Here is a 13315-nt window from a genome sequence, read left to right as displayed (position 1 = left end):
GGGTGCTCTCAGTCACTCCCTCTGTGCTAGGCCCTGTGCCCCCGGAATCGAGCTAAACCCTGCCATGCAGACGGACTTGGACTCGCAGGCTGCTCCTTAGCCCTCCTGCCGTTAGGAATCCTGGGGAGGGGTCGCGAGCAGGGCTATGAACAGGTGTATGGGCAAGAAATGGGAAGTGGCGTGTAAAGACCACATCTTCTTCATACGTTTGTCACCCCCTGTGGTGCAGATGAGAGCCCATCAAACCCCTATGTGCTAAAACCCTTCCTCCGCATGTTGCCAATTATTGTGAACTCCACAAATGTTAACAGAAGGGAATATTCCCGTATATAAGTACGAAAAGAGGGCGTTGGCGGAGTTGCTATTGCATAGAGCAAGTGTAACGTTCAACGCAACGCTACCAACGTTTCACTGAGGCTGCTTGGGTTTTGCTTTTTGCTTCACTGTCGGCCCTCCTCAACAACCCCAGTCCCTACTGTAACTCCATCATCCAAAAGATCCTTCTCCTCCAGATCGCCTGATGTGAACAGAGCCCATGGGCTTTCCATGGGTGGGCCTCATTCTTGTTACAAGATCTGCCCGGCTCCTTTCCTACTCATACATGAAGAGTTGTACGTTAGTAAGACATGCTTCCCCTAATCATATCCATTATGCATGTTTCTTGTCCTTTGGAGGACTTGGGAAGAACTTTCATTCTTTGCAGATATAGATCATTGGTATGGAAGAAAAAGATCAGAAAATGTAATTTTAAAATACATTAAAAATTTAAGTTTAAAAAAAGATTTTCTAAGAATTACTTCAAGGGGCGGCCAGGTAGCACAGCGAGTAAGAGCACCGGCTCCAGTGTTGAGAAGACCTGGAGATCGAATCCCGGGCTCAGACACTTAGCACCCACCCAGAAACACCTGGCCGCGTAACCTTGAGCAAGTTACTTAACCCCAATTGCTTAGGGGCGGCCAGGTGTCTCAGCGAGTAAGAGCACCGGCTCCAGTGTCGGGATGACCTGGATCAAATCCAGGCTCAGATACTCAGCACCACACCCAGAAATAACTGGCCGTGTAACCTTCAGCAAGTTACTTAACCCGGATTGTTTTAAAAAAAAAAAAAAAGAATTACTTCAAGATGAATACAATGTCCAAAGAATAACCTTAAGATTTCAGTGGATTTGTGATCTCATCGATGTTGTTAATCTTCCAGTGGTACATAATCACAACCTTTCCTTTTCATCCTGTCAGATGGGCAGGGAGGAGTCTACCTAACCTTCTGCATACCTTCTCTTTCTTGAAAGTTCACTGATATCAAAGGAGCTCCTAGACTTTCCATCAGTTATTTTTTAATAATAATAGCAGCTCACATTTAGATGCCATTTTAAAGGTTGCAAAGCACAGATCTCATTTGCCTCCTAGGCGATATTGTTGGAAATGTATTACAACCTATTGGCATCTACCTTATATCTTTCCGTTGACATTTTGATGACCCTCAACTTTAATTCTTCATAGTCTGTGGTCTTTTATGATGTACAACAATTTGTCATCACTAAAAAAAAATTTTGATATTAAAAATATGTTCCTTTAAGGGGAAAGCTGGGGCATTAAAAGCACAACCATTTCCCAAAGAAATGTGCTTCAGGGGGCAGAGTCAAGATGGCAGAGTAGAAGCAGGACCTCCGAGTGGCTCCAGCTTCTACCTTCCCCAATCAATGTAAAAAGGGGACTCTGAACAAACTTTGGAGCTGCAGAACCCAAAAATGACACAGAGAAGCTAACCTCCCACTGAGGACAGCCCGGCAGGCAAGCAGGAATTGACCAGCGAAGCACTCTGGGAGCGAAGCCCAGGCCCTGTGAACCAGAGGTTGTAGTCCCAGGGCTGGTTTGACTAGCCACAGGCTGCAGGGGCTCCAGATCAGCAGCAGTTGTGGCTGTTTCCAGAATTATCAACACATACATGCTAAGGACAAAGTGAGAGCTCAGTGAAGTCTGGACTTTGGGACCCAGTAAGTGGGAATGCATTGACTCCCCACGGCAAGAAGTCACTGAGACCCCAGCACAGGCAGCCAGCACCACGTGGCAGGTTCACCTCCTGGCCTGCAGAATGTAGGGGGACCAAGCACCAGTCTGAGGGGTAATTGCTCTTGCTTTAATCTGCTTGGATCTGGATTGCAGTCTAGGGTGGAAGTCCTGGGGTGTGTGTCCAGCTTGCCAGAGCGTGTGGAGGCCTCAGGCAGCTGAGAAAACCCCAGAGTCCTACTGTGGCAAAAAGCCCAGGGTCCAAGTGACTGAGGGGTGTCATGATCAGGCAAAGGAAACAAAGCAGACAGAAGATTCCAACATTAGACTCCTATTTTGGAGAAAAAAAGGAGCAAAGCATGGAACAGGACGAAGACAGTGAAGTCAGAACTCCTACACCAAAAGCTTCAAAAAAAAAATACGAGCTGGTTACAGGCCATAGAGGACCTTAAGAAGCAGATAAGAGACGTGGAGGAAAAATTGGGAAGAGAAATGAGAACAATGCAAGAAAATTATAAAATGAGAGTCAACAGCCTGACTGAGGAAAATAACACCTTAAAAAAAAGACTAACTCAATTGGCAAAAGAGGCTCAAAAAGGCAATGAGGAGAAGAATGCCTTAAAAGGCTGAATTTGCCAGGTGGAAAAAGAATCACAAAAGCTCACTGAGGAGAATCATTGCTTCAGAATTAGACTGGAGCAAATGGAAGCTAATGACTTTATGAGAAATCAAGATGCTGTTAAACAGATCCAAACATATGAAACAATAGAAGGCAATGTGAAATATCTCATGGGAAAAACCACTGACCTGGAAAATAGATCCAGGACAGATAATTTAAAAATTATTGGACTACCTGAAAACCATGATCAAAGTAAGAACGTAGAAATCATCCTCCAGGAAGTTCTCAAAGAAAACTGCCCTGATGTTTTAGCACCAGAGGGCAAAATAGAAGTTGAAAGAATCCACCGATCACCTCCTGAAAAAGATCCCAAAAGAAAACTTCTAGGAATATTATAGCCAGGTTCTGGAATTCCCAGATCAATGGGAGAATATTACAAGCAGCCAGGAAGACACAATTTGAATATTGTGGAAACACAATCAGGATAACCAAGGATCTGGCAGCTTCTACACTGAGGGATTGAAGGGCTTGGAATGCGATATTCCAGAGGTCAAAGGAGCTGGGATTAAAACCAAGAATCACCTACCCAGAAAAACTGAGTATCATGTTTCAGGGAAAAATATGGTCATTCAGTGGAATAGAGGACTTTCAAGCATTCTTGCTGAAAAAACCAGAGTTGAGTAGAAAATCTGACATTCAGATACAAGAAGCAAGAGAAGCATGAGAAGGGAAAATAAATCATAAGGAACTTATCAAAGTTGAACTATTAACATTCCTACATGGAAAAACAATAATTGTAACTGATGAAACATGATGTAACTATGAAAATAGTTGAAGGCAATAGAAATATATATGTGTCTATATAACAGTGTATATAGGCATATGAATACATATGGGAATGTGTATATATAATATATGTTTACAGGTATACATAGATAGAGGGCCCAGGATCAATTTAATAGGAAGGGATGATACTTAAAAGGTGAAATTAAGAGATGAGAGACAAATATAATGAGAGGAGGTAGGGAGAGACAGAATGGGGTAAACTCTCTCATATAGAAGAGGCAAGGGAAAATGTTTACAATGGAGGGAAAGAATAGGAAGGCAAAAGGGAATGGGTCTACCTTATTCTCATTGAATTTGTCTTGGGAAGGGAATGAAATATACACTAAATAGAGTATCTCACCCTATAGGAGAGTAGGGGGGAAGGGGATGAGAGGGGGGATGATGGAAGGGAGGGCAGGCTTGGGGAGAGGGAAGTTGGAAGCACCCACTTTTGAAAAGGGACGGGATCAGATAGAGAATAGAACAAGTGGGAAGTGGGATAGGAGAGAAGGAAATATAGTCAGTCTTTTACAATATATCTACTATGTTATTGTTTTGCATTAGCTACACATGTAAAACCTATACTGAACTGCTTATCTTCCCAGTAAGGGTGGGTGACAAGGGAGAAAGGGAATGAATCTAGAATTCAAAGTTTTAAAATAAAATGTTTAAATAAAGATACACACACACTATTATTAATACTATTTTACATGTAATTGGGAAGTAAGATATACAGGCATTGGGGCATAGAGATCCACCATGCCCTACTAGAAGAGTCAAAAGGTGTATGGGAGAAAATATGGGAGACAGCAGATTGGAGGAGGGGATACCCTATGGGCCTGCTATTTTGGAGTGGTGGGTAGGGGAAAAAACAGGGAGAACATTTGTAACTCAAAATCTGGCAGAAATGAATGATGTAAATCAGAAGTTTATAAAGCATTTGAAAAATGGAAAAAAAGAAATGTGATTCAAATTTATTGTAATTTCCTTGATTCACATATTGTAGGAATGCTAGAAGAATACTTATGAACATGTTTTGTGTATTTTATGTGGTTTGTTGTTGAGTTGTTTTATATGGACAATTAGCTATGCTTTTATAGACTAGTAAGAAGAAAAATTTACTTCCCACTCTTGTCTGTTCTCAGTTGTTGTTTGGTCTTACAGACTTCATGACTGCAGCAGGACAATACTGTCCCTGGGGTTTTCTTGGTGTGAGGGATAAGTTGCAGTGAAGTTTCCCCATTCTGAAGATCCTATTACATTCCACATATATATAGGTTCATTGTGTCTTTCAAGGTCAAGTGAATACTTCTCAAATCTAGAGTAGATTCAGCATCCAGTAGGCCTAAGTGTAGAAGTCACTTGACCTTACAGGAATCTGGGGCTTAGAGTAATGAAACTCTCTCCTGTGCCACCTCAGCACCAAATATGCAAAATAAGGACAAAACTGCTTTCCTAGCGTTGCATTGGACACCCACATGCTTCTGTGTTCTTTGTCTCCGAGGTAGATTCCTGCACTTTGATTGTGAGCCTGCCTCTCCACCAATGTGTGTAAAGGCCAGTCGGGGCTTGGGGATTTCCGTGGCAAGGGTATATAACTGTCAGAGCAGACATGCCCTTTCTCTCCAGAGATCATAATAAAATGCCTTTTTGTTTTCACCTTGAGAAGTCTCCCTATTTTATTTAAGTCGCTAGTCTCTGACCCACACATTGGCAAAGATACTGGAGTGATTTGCCATTTCCTTCCTGATGTCTGAGGCCAAATTTGAACTCAGGTCTTTCTGACTCCAGGCCTAGAAAGTCTATGGAATTGTCTTCTCCAATATAGTATCTATACACTGACTCACCTAGCTGCCTCTGTACATTTTAATACCTCTCTATACATATGCATAAATCTAATTCCTTAGTTGTAATTATGCAGAAAAAAAAACAGTGCACCAAAACTCTAGAACACTAATCACAGAGTATCAGTGAGGGAGGCATCCTCAAGTCATTGGGTCTAGCAGGAACCTTTATACCTTGCCTCACCTCCTCTTAAAAACCTACAATAATGGTGAACTCTCTACCCACCAAACACCATTCCACTTCTCAATGGAAACATTCCCTTATGTTGATCAGAGATTTGCCTCTCTACCATTCTGACTTGGTTCCTCCACTTGTCCTCTGAGGCCTTTAGAAGAACACATGACATTTAAAATATCTGAAAATAAGCCCCCGAGTTGTCTTCTCCAATATAGTATCAACTTTGAATTAACTGTGATTTCAAAATTGGCATTTATTTGTCAGAAAGAACTTCTGAGCTTGTTTTCTAGCAAGAATTGATACAAAGCACCAAATGCCTATATTTTGTTACATAAGTTCACTTCAGTCCAACAACATATAGTACATTACTACTATGTATCATACCTGGCACTATGCTGGATGCTGCTTGCTGCAGAGATATCAGGTTTAACATATTTTGGGGGAAGTCAAGAAAGCCAACAATGTGAAAGTGATATTTTATTCCTAATGCCCTTAAAAATAACTATGGCTATTCTAGGAAAAGTAAATTCTAGACAATCTATATTTTATACCTTCATTAATATAATTGACTACTTTACCAAGTTTTGTTAAAACAATAACTATGTCACTGTTTCTTGCATCCCATGCCTTGCACATATCACATGCTCAATTAATATTACCAATTTTTTAAAGGTTAACATTAAATGACTTTACTCTTCTAAGGAAACATAATAAATTCTCTGCTTAAATATGATTAAAAACAAATTTAATAATCACAAAGATGGGAAGATGCCACTAATTTGGGAAGCTTCTATCTTGAGAAATTTTCAGATTCATCATACAAATATTCAGTGCAACTTGGATGCCAAAATGCAGTTGTTTCTTTTAAATAGTGAAATATCTACTTTCATATTTCAATAGATCCATGATCTTGTAATTATGGATGCTTCCTTTATCTCCACGTCATCTCATGTCTTTTCATAAATCCTCCAGTGGAGAATCTATTCAATGAACCAGACATTCTTCTGTTCTTTTAATATTTTGTGGATAGCAGTGTAGCTCTCAGACTATCTGCCTGTTAGATCTCACTCTTGCTTGGTACATCTTCAGCAAGAGGCTTATTTACTAATATAGCATATATTACTTAGGAAATTTCTGAATATTATACTTCTTCAAAAGAAGAATAATGTTTGCTCTCTGGGGATGTGAGACAGTTCAGCATCGTGGATAAAGAGCTGGCTGAATGCCAGAAAGGCATGAATTCAAGTTGATTCTGACGTATACTGACTCTGGGACCCTGGACAAATCACTTAACTTTTCAGTGCCTTGAACTCTCAAGTTCTTAAGTTGTGGGAAAGGTGCCAACCTATACCGTTAGAGTTTTCTATGAAAGCACAGACCCAGTCCTTGTATCTATCTGGGGCCACCACCAAAACATTTATGCAATTTGGAGTGGTTTTTTTTTCCCTTTACAGATGAAAGTTGAGGTCAATTTCAGTAATAAAGAAATGACCAGGTTCTGTGTTCCAGCCAAAACTGTTAAACGTGGTTGTATGGAAAGGGCTTAAAGTCACGCAAAGTATTTCCAACAGAATGTTCAATGTGAAACAAATAATCGAATCCACCAACGTACAAAGTAGCAAACATAAGGAAATCTTTATTTTGTTTTTACATGTAGCCAGTGTAAACAGTCAAACTAGTGATGCCAGGAGTCAAAGATTCTTTTTTTGTTTTACTTTTCCAAAGTGGAAATGCTCTAAATTATTTATATTGTATTGAAAATTGGCATAACTGTCCTAATGTAGGATAACATTATTACAAAGATCATATCCACTCACATTAGTTGACTTAATTATGCCAGCACTAGAATTTTTAACCAATGTACTCGAAAGCAGTCATAGTAGACATAGTATGGATACAAAAGAGTGAATAAATGTTCACTGATTGGTTATTCAAAGCCAACAACCGCTGTCATCATTGACAGCTATTACTACAACAAATAACTAATTTTTTGAACTTGGCAAAGTAATAAACTGTGTTTACTCTTTTATTTATGAGGTTATTATTTTTTTATATTTTCAGTTACTGCAAAAATATACCATTAGGCTGAGAATAGACATGTATTTAAAAATCTTTCACTAGAACATACCCAAATGTGGCCAATGAACACACTTTCTGTCATTGGGAGAGTGTGGGAGAGCCAAGTGTTTCATGCTCTCAAGGGTAGCAAATGATGCTTCACTTGGCGCTTACCGTTTCTGTTTGGTTTGGCAGAACATGCATGATGTATACATACATGTATACACACATACATGCATATTTACAGTTACAATAGCAATATTATAATGTGATTATGAATATATCCTGTTTTTTGTGGAAGTAAAATATTTCAGAATCTTAGATGTTCCAATCTTTCATTGTCTGTCTTACTTTTCTTTATAACTATAACATATCTACAACATACAGCCAGTGGTGTTTTAAGAAGAAATCACTGCAAATTTGATGTTCTCTCTCTGTGTTGGAGCTAAACATTACTTCTAGAAGGTACTTGGGACAACAATGTAAGAATCTGTATTTACCTGACAGACTGTTATACTTCCACATTTTATGTGTACATGTATGTGTGCGAATGTTTTCTTCTTTTATTTATAGAACTATAATTACTATAGCCTATTTACCTAAAATTAACCATATACCTAAGTGATTGATAGAATTTGACAATATAATTCCAGAGTCAGTAAATATCCAAAATTCTTTTTGGCTAAGATAAATTTTAAATAGAAAAGGAAAAGCGTGTCTTCTAGTTAAATATCTCTCACATGTAGCAAATTCTCACCTCTAAATCTGAAAATACTTCGGAGAAGCCGCCTCTGCCACCCTCCTAAACTTTTCTTTGGTTTGGAGAAGTTTTGGAGGAATGTATCTGGTCTCACCACAAGTGACCACACCAAAACATGAACTCTACACTCCATGAAATGTTTGTAATGCCCTTTTATTTAGTGTATCATAGTGGAAAGAACACTGGATTCGAAGTCCATAGCCCTGGGTGCAAATCCTGCCTCTGACACTCAACAGCCTATATAAATATGGGCAACTCAAGTAACTTCTCTAGAGCTCTCTGCTTCCTCATCTATAAAATGAAAAGGTTGGACAGGATGGCTTCTAAGGTCCCTTCCAGGCCTAAATCTATCCTATAAAATATCTTCCCACTATTTCCCTCATGAGAAACAGTGTGGAATGGTAGACAGAAAGTCATGAAATCTTTGATTCAAATCTTGCCTCTGACAAACACAAGCTATATAATTAATTATATGCAGGTAAATCACTATGGTAGGACCTCAGTATCAGATTGTCAGTGTCAAATAGTACAACTCCTTTGATTTACAAACAAGTAATGGTAGAATTCAAATGAGAAAGAGAAAAAAGACATGTAAATAAAGATTTGAGAAACCTAGAAACAAATGAAGTGAAAAAAATCTTATAATACTACTATTAAATACTTTTAAAATAGCAATACAATCCAAATTTAATATCTTGAGCTTCTCTGGGTACATGCCATTGTATTCCAAATTGTACTCAGGGCCCATGTGAGCTCCTAGACCTTCATATTGAAGGATGGATCATTATGACTTGTGACTGATAACTAACTATAATTGAATAGACATTTTGTAAACACAAAATAATAACTTTCTAACCCACTACTAAAAGGACAAATGTTGAAGTAAACCATAACACAAAGTATTACTGACATATTTAACTAAACAAAAAATCTCTGATCCTAAAATTTTATACTTAACTTTTTAAAATATGTCTGATATAGTTTTTTTATGTTCATATCTAGGAGGCAATATATAATGTTGTGGGTATGAGCAGGAGGAGGGTGAACAGATTTCGTATATATATATATACCAACATATAAGCATATACCAGAATAGTGGAACCGATGTTGTGATATGCCTACAACTCCAGACACAACAGACCTAAGTTACTCTCCCCTTTGGAGCTGTATGACTAAGGTGATGCACAAAGATAACTTCAATATATAGCAAAACCAGACCCCCTGCACCAAGCCCTTACCCTTCAAAGTATCATCATGACTCATTAAGAATATTCATTCTCATACAAATCAAAACAAGGTTTTACATCACATACATAAAGAATAGCAAAGGTGACAAAAGATAGAAACAGGAAATATTACAGAGACTGAAGAAAGACAGGCACAAACGTATACTGTGAATGTTGAATTGGTTCAAATATCTATCATACCCTTTGACCCATAATCTTCTTTGCTAGGTTTTTTACTCCAAAGGAATTAAGAGACAGAAAGACATACACAAAAATATGTATAGCAGCTCTTTTTTGTGATATTATAAAACAGAAACAAAGTCAATGTCTATCAATTGGGGAATGTCTGAACAGAGAGTACATGAATATAATAGAACATTGTTGTGTCATAAGAAATGAATATGGAAAAAATATGAAACATAGGAAGCTTTCTATGAACTGTACCAAAGGAAAATAAGCAGAGCCAGGAAAGGTGTATACTTAGAACAACAATGTCAATAGAAAGAACAACATCCAAAACAGGAAACTCAAGTAGCCCAATTATAATGACTGAGCTGTTACCTGAAGAGGAGATGAGAAAACAGGCTCTCTTTGCAAAAATGGGGAACTAACAAGTGCAAAATACTGCAGTCCTTCAGTTCTAGTCTGGTGTGTTAAGTTATCCTAAAGATTTTCCCCAATTCCTCTTAATCTTTTATACAAGAGATGGCTCACTGGACAAAGGAATGGCAAGGGATCCATTTGGAAATGAAGGGATCGATAAGATAAATAAAACATTAAAGTGTAAAAAGAACATCCATTCTCCCTTCAGGACAGGGAAAAAACTGATTCTTATATGCTGGGCCTTTTAGAGCTTTACACTAGAATTTTGTTAAGGTCTTTTCATTTGTATGAAACAGGATGTTTGATACCCTAAATGCTGCACGATACATTGCATGTAAAGTGCATTTAAAAATTGCTTCAGATGAACATTGTTTTTTGTGTCTCTGAAACATTACATTTTTGCTTTCTTCAAAAAGGCAAATACCTAGTATGGTGATAACTCAAAGTAAGGCAACTTAATATGAGAACAGAATAAGAGTAAGAATATAAGTTCCTTTTGTGGAAAATAATTAGATACTAAACTACTAATCATCTCTGCAGTTCTAAAATTGAAGCCAGATCTCTGAATAGGTAAGAGAATCACCCAAAAGCTATTAACAGACAACCTCTGAGAAATAAGCAACAAAATGGCAACTTATTAAAAATATGTTAAGGACTTATGTTCTAGACCTACTATATACACTTAAAGGTTTTAGTCGATCACTTGCTTGTTATAAATAGCAATTCAACAAATCATAAAAGTATAAAATGCAAAAAGTAATTATTAAAGAAAGCCAGAAAAACACTTCATTATATTAATTCATCAACATTACTTCTACCTTTGTTATAACAAAATTGCTGAAAATATTATCTAAAGTGTATTTCTCTGTAATGGCTACATTCATAAAACTTTGATTAAAATTTTTTGGAAAATCATTTCTGGACCATAAAAGAATTCCAAGTCTTGGTCATTTATCTAAATAATATAAGTATTTACATGTTTTTCTTTTAAATTTATGCACATGGCCTCTTTAAAAATTATTGTAATCCCCCATATTTTGCCATTTCATTTTCTCTGATATAAGTTGCCTACAGTAAATATAACAAATATTAATATAGACTAAAAAAAAGATTAGAATATTTCCTGTAAAAGAGCATACATATACATTCAAACTTTATATTTAAAGTGTATTTAAACCTCCACAGAAACACTAAACTTTATGGAATTAACATAATAAAGTTTGATTTTATAATTCAGGCAGTCAACAATCATTTATTATGCACTTACTGTGTGCCTGACACTGTGCTAAGTACTGGTTATACGAAGAAAGGCAAAAAGAGTCCCTGCCCTCAAGGAGCATACGTTCTAATGGGGAAGATAACACATACATAACTAAGTACATAGAAAATATAGACAGAGTTGGTGGAAGGTGATCTCTAAGGATGGAGCAGCTTGTGGGGGGAGGGGGAAGAGGGGAGATGAATCCCAAACAAGGTGGGATTTGAGCTTAGTCTTGAAGGAAGTCAGAGATGGAACTGAAGAATCAGAGAACTCCAAGGGTGAGGTTTAGCCAGTGCAAAGACACAGAGATGACCCGTGGAGTGTCACGTGCAAAGAACAGCAAGTAGATCATGGAGTTGAATCATGGAGTACACATCGGGCAGAAAAGTGCAAGTCTGGAAATGTAAGAACTGGCCAAGTCAAACAAAAGATTATGGGGAGATCCCAGAGGCTATAGGGAACCACTGGAGTTTACTGGGCAGGGAGGTGACATGGGTAGTGCTTTAGAAAAATCATTTTGGTACCATGCATTGGAATAGGAAGAGATCTGAGGCAGGTAGAACAATGAGGAAGCTACTGTTGCACTCTACTTGAGCAGGGATGAGAACTCGAACCAAGGTGATTGATAGCTGTGTGAGCAGAGAAAAGGAAATGGATAGAACATGTGGTGAAGGTAGAAACAATATTTGACAACATATTCCATATGTGGAGTAAATGGGAGTGAAGGTCAAAGATTACACTGAGGTTTTAAACCTTGATGACTGGGAAGAAGGTGATACCTTCCACAGTAATGGGGACATACAGAAAAGAGAAAGGTCTGGGAGGAAAGATAATGACCTCTCTCGGAAATATGAAATGCCTACCAGAACTCCAATCTGAGATGACCAAGAGGGAGTTGAAAATAAGTCAGAAGACAGAGGATTTAGGAGAGAATTCGAGGAGAGGAAATGGAGTTACCCATTGTAGATGGCTTCCTCAAGAAGTTTAGCCAAAAATGAAAGCAGATGGGAGGAGAACGTGATCAAGAGTGCGTGCAGAGGGCATTAGTCAAGAAGGGCCACCACCTCCATCTGAGACCAGAATAAAAGAGAAGTTAATGAGGTGAGATGTATGCAGGATGTGAGATGAAGAAGAGGGAGGAAGAAAGAGCTCTTGGTGAACGGCTTCAGTGAAAAAAGTCAACATTTGTAGCTGAGAAGGAAGCTGGATTCGAGAGAAGGTCTGAAAGATCTGTTATGGAAAGTAGGATAGTGACTCAATTAGAGAGTAGCAGAGGGACTTCCTTACTGCTGTCAGGTCACATAGGAGATTTTATAATATAAAATTTTAGTAAAGATAATCAACAAGGTTCCATGATTTTCTCCAGTTCTATTCAGCAGCATGAGAATAGACCAAAGAAAGCAAATGTTCAGAATATTCCAGTAAGGGTTTGGCAAGGCAAAATCATCAGTGGAACAAAGGAACAAGGGATTTGGAAGTAAAAGACAGTGCATAGTTGAAATGGTTCACCAAGAAGTTAACATGGAGAAAGAAGAATGATACAGCCAGGGCAGGGAAAATGACCTAATAAAGAAATGAAGGGTAGAAAGCATGGAAGTCATGGTGAGGATGAAGACCAGACTTACTGGTCAAGAGAAATAATGGAAAAATGGAATAAGATAAAGGAATTTCAGAATTCATGAAAATGAAAGAAAATTGTTGATGATGGCAAGATCAAAGGCATGACCCTCTATGAGTAACTGAATAGGAGTAGGTCATAGGAAATAAGTAGCCTAAAGAACTAGGAAGTTAAGGTATTTGGGGAGCACCAATATATATACTACTGAAGTCCCCTTGTATGGGAGCAAGTGTTGGGGTGGAAAAACTGTGCATGAAAATGGTTATAAAGAACATACATTATAAATTTATTTTTAGCAGAAAAAAAACAGCAAACTC

The sequence above is a fragment of the Petaurus breviceps genome, unplaced genomic scaffold, assembly GCF_028583685.1.
Source record: "Petaurus breviceps papuanus isolate PSGF00001 unplaced genomic scaffold, PetGlider_PUasm1.0 419, whole genome shotgun sequence".
NCBI classification, from domain to species: domain Eukaryota; kingdom Metazoa; phylum Chordata; class Mammalia; order Diprotodontia; family Petauridae; genus Petaurus; species Petaurus breviceps.
This window is presented reverse-complemented; position numbering follows the sequence as displayed.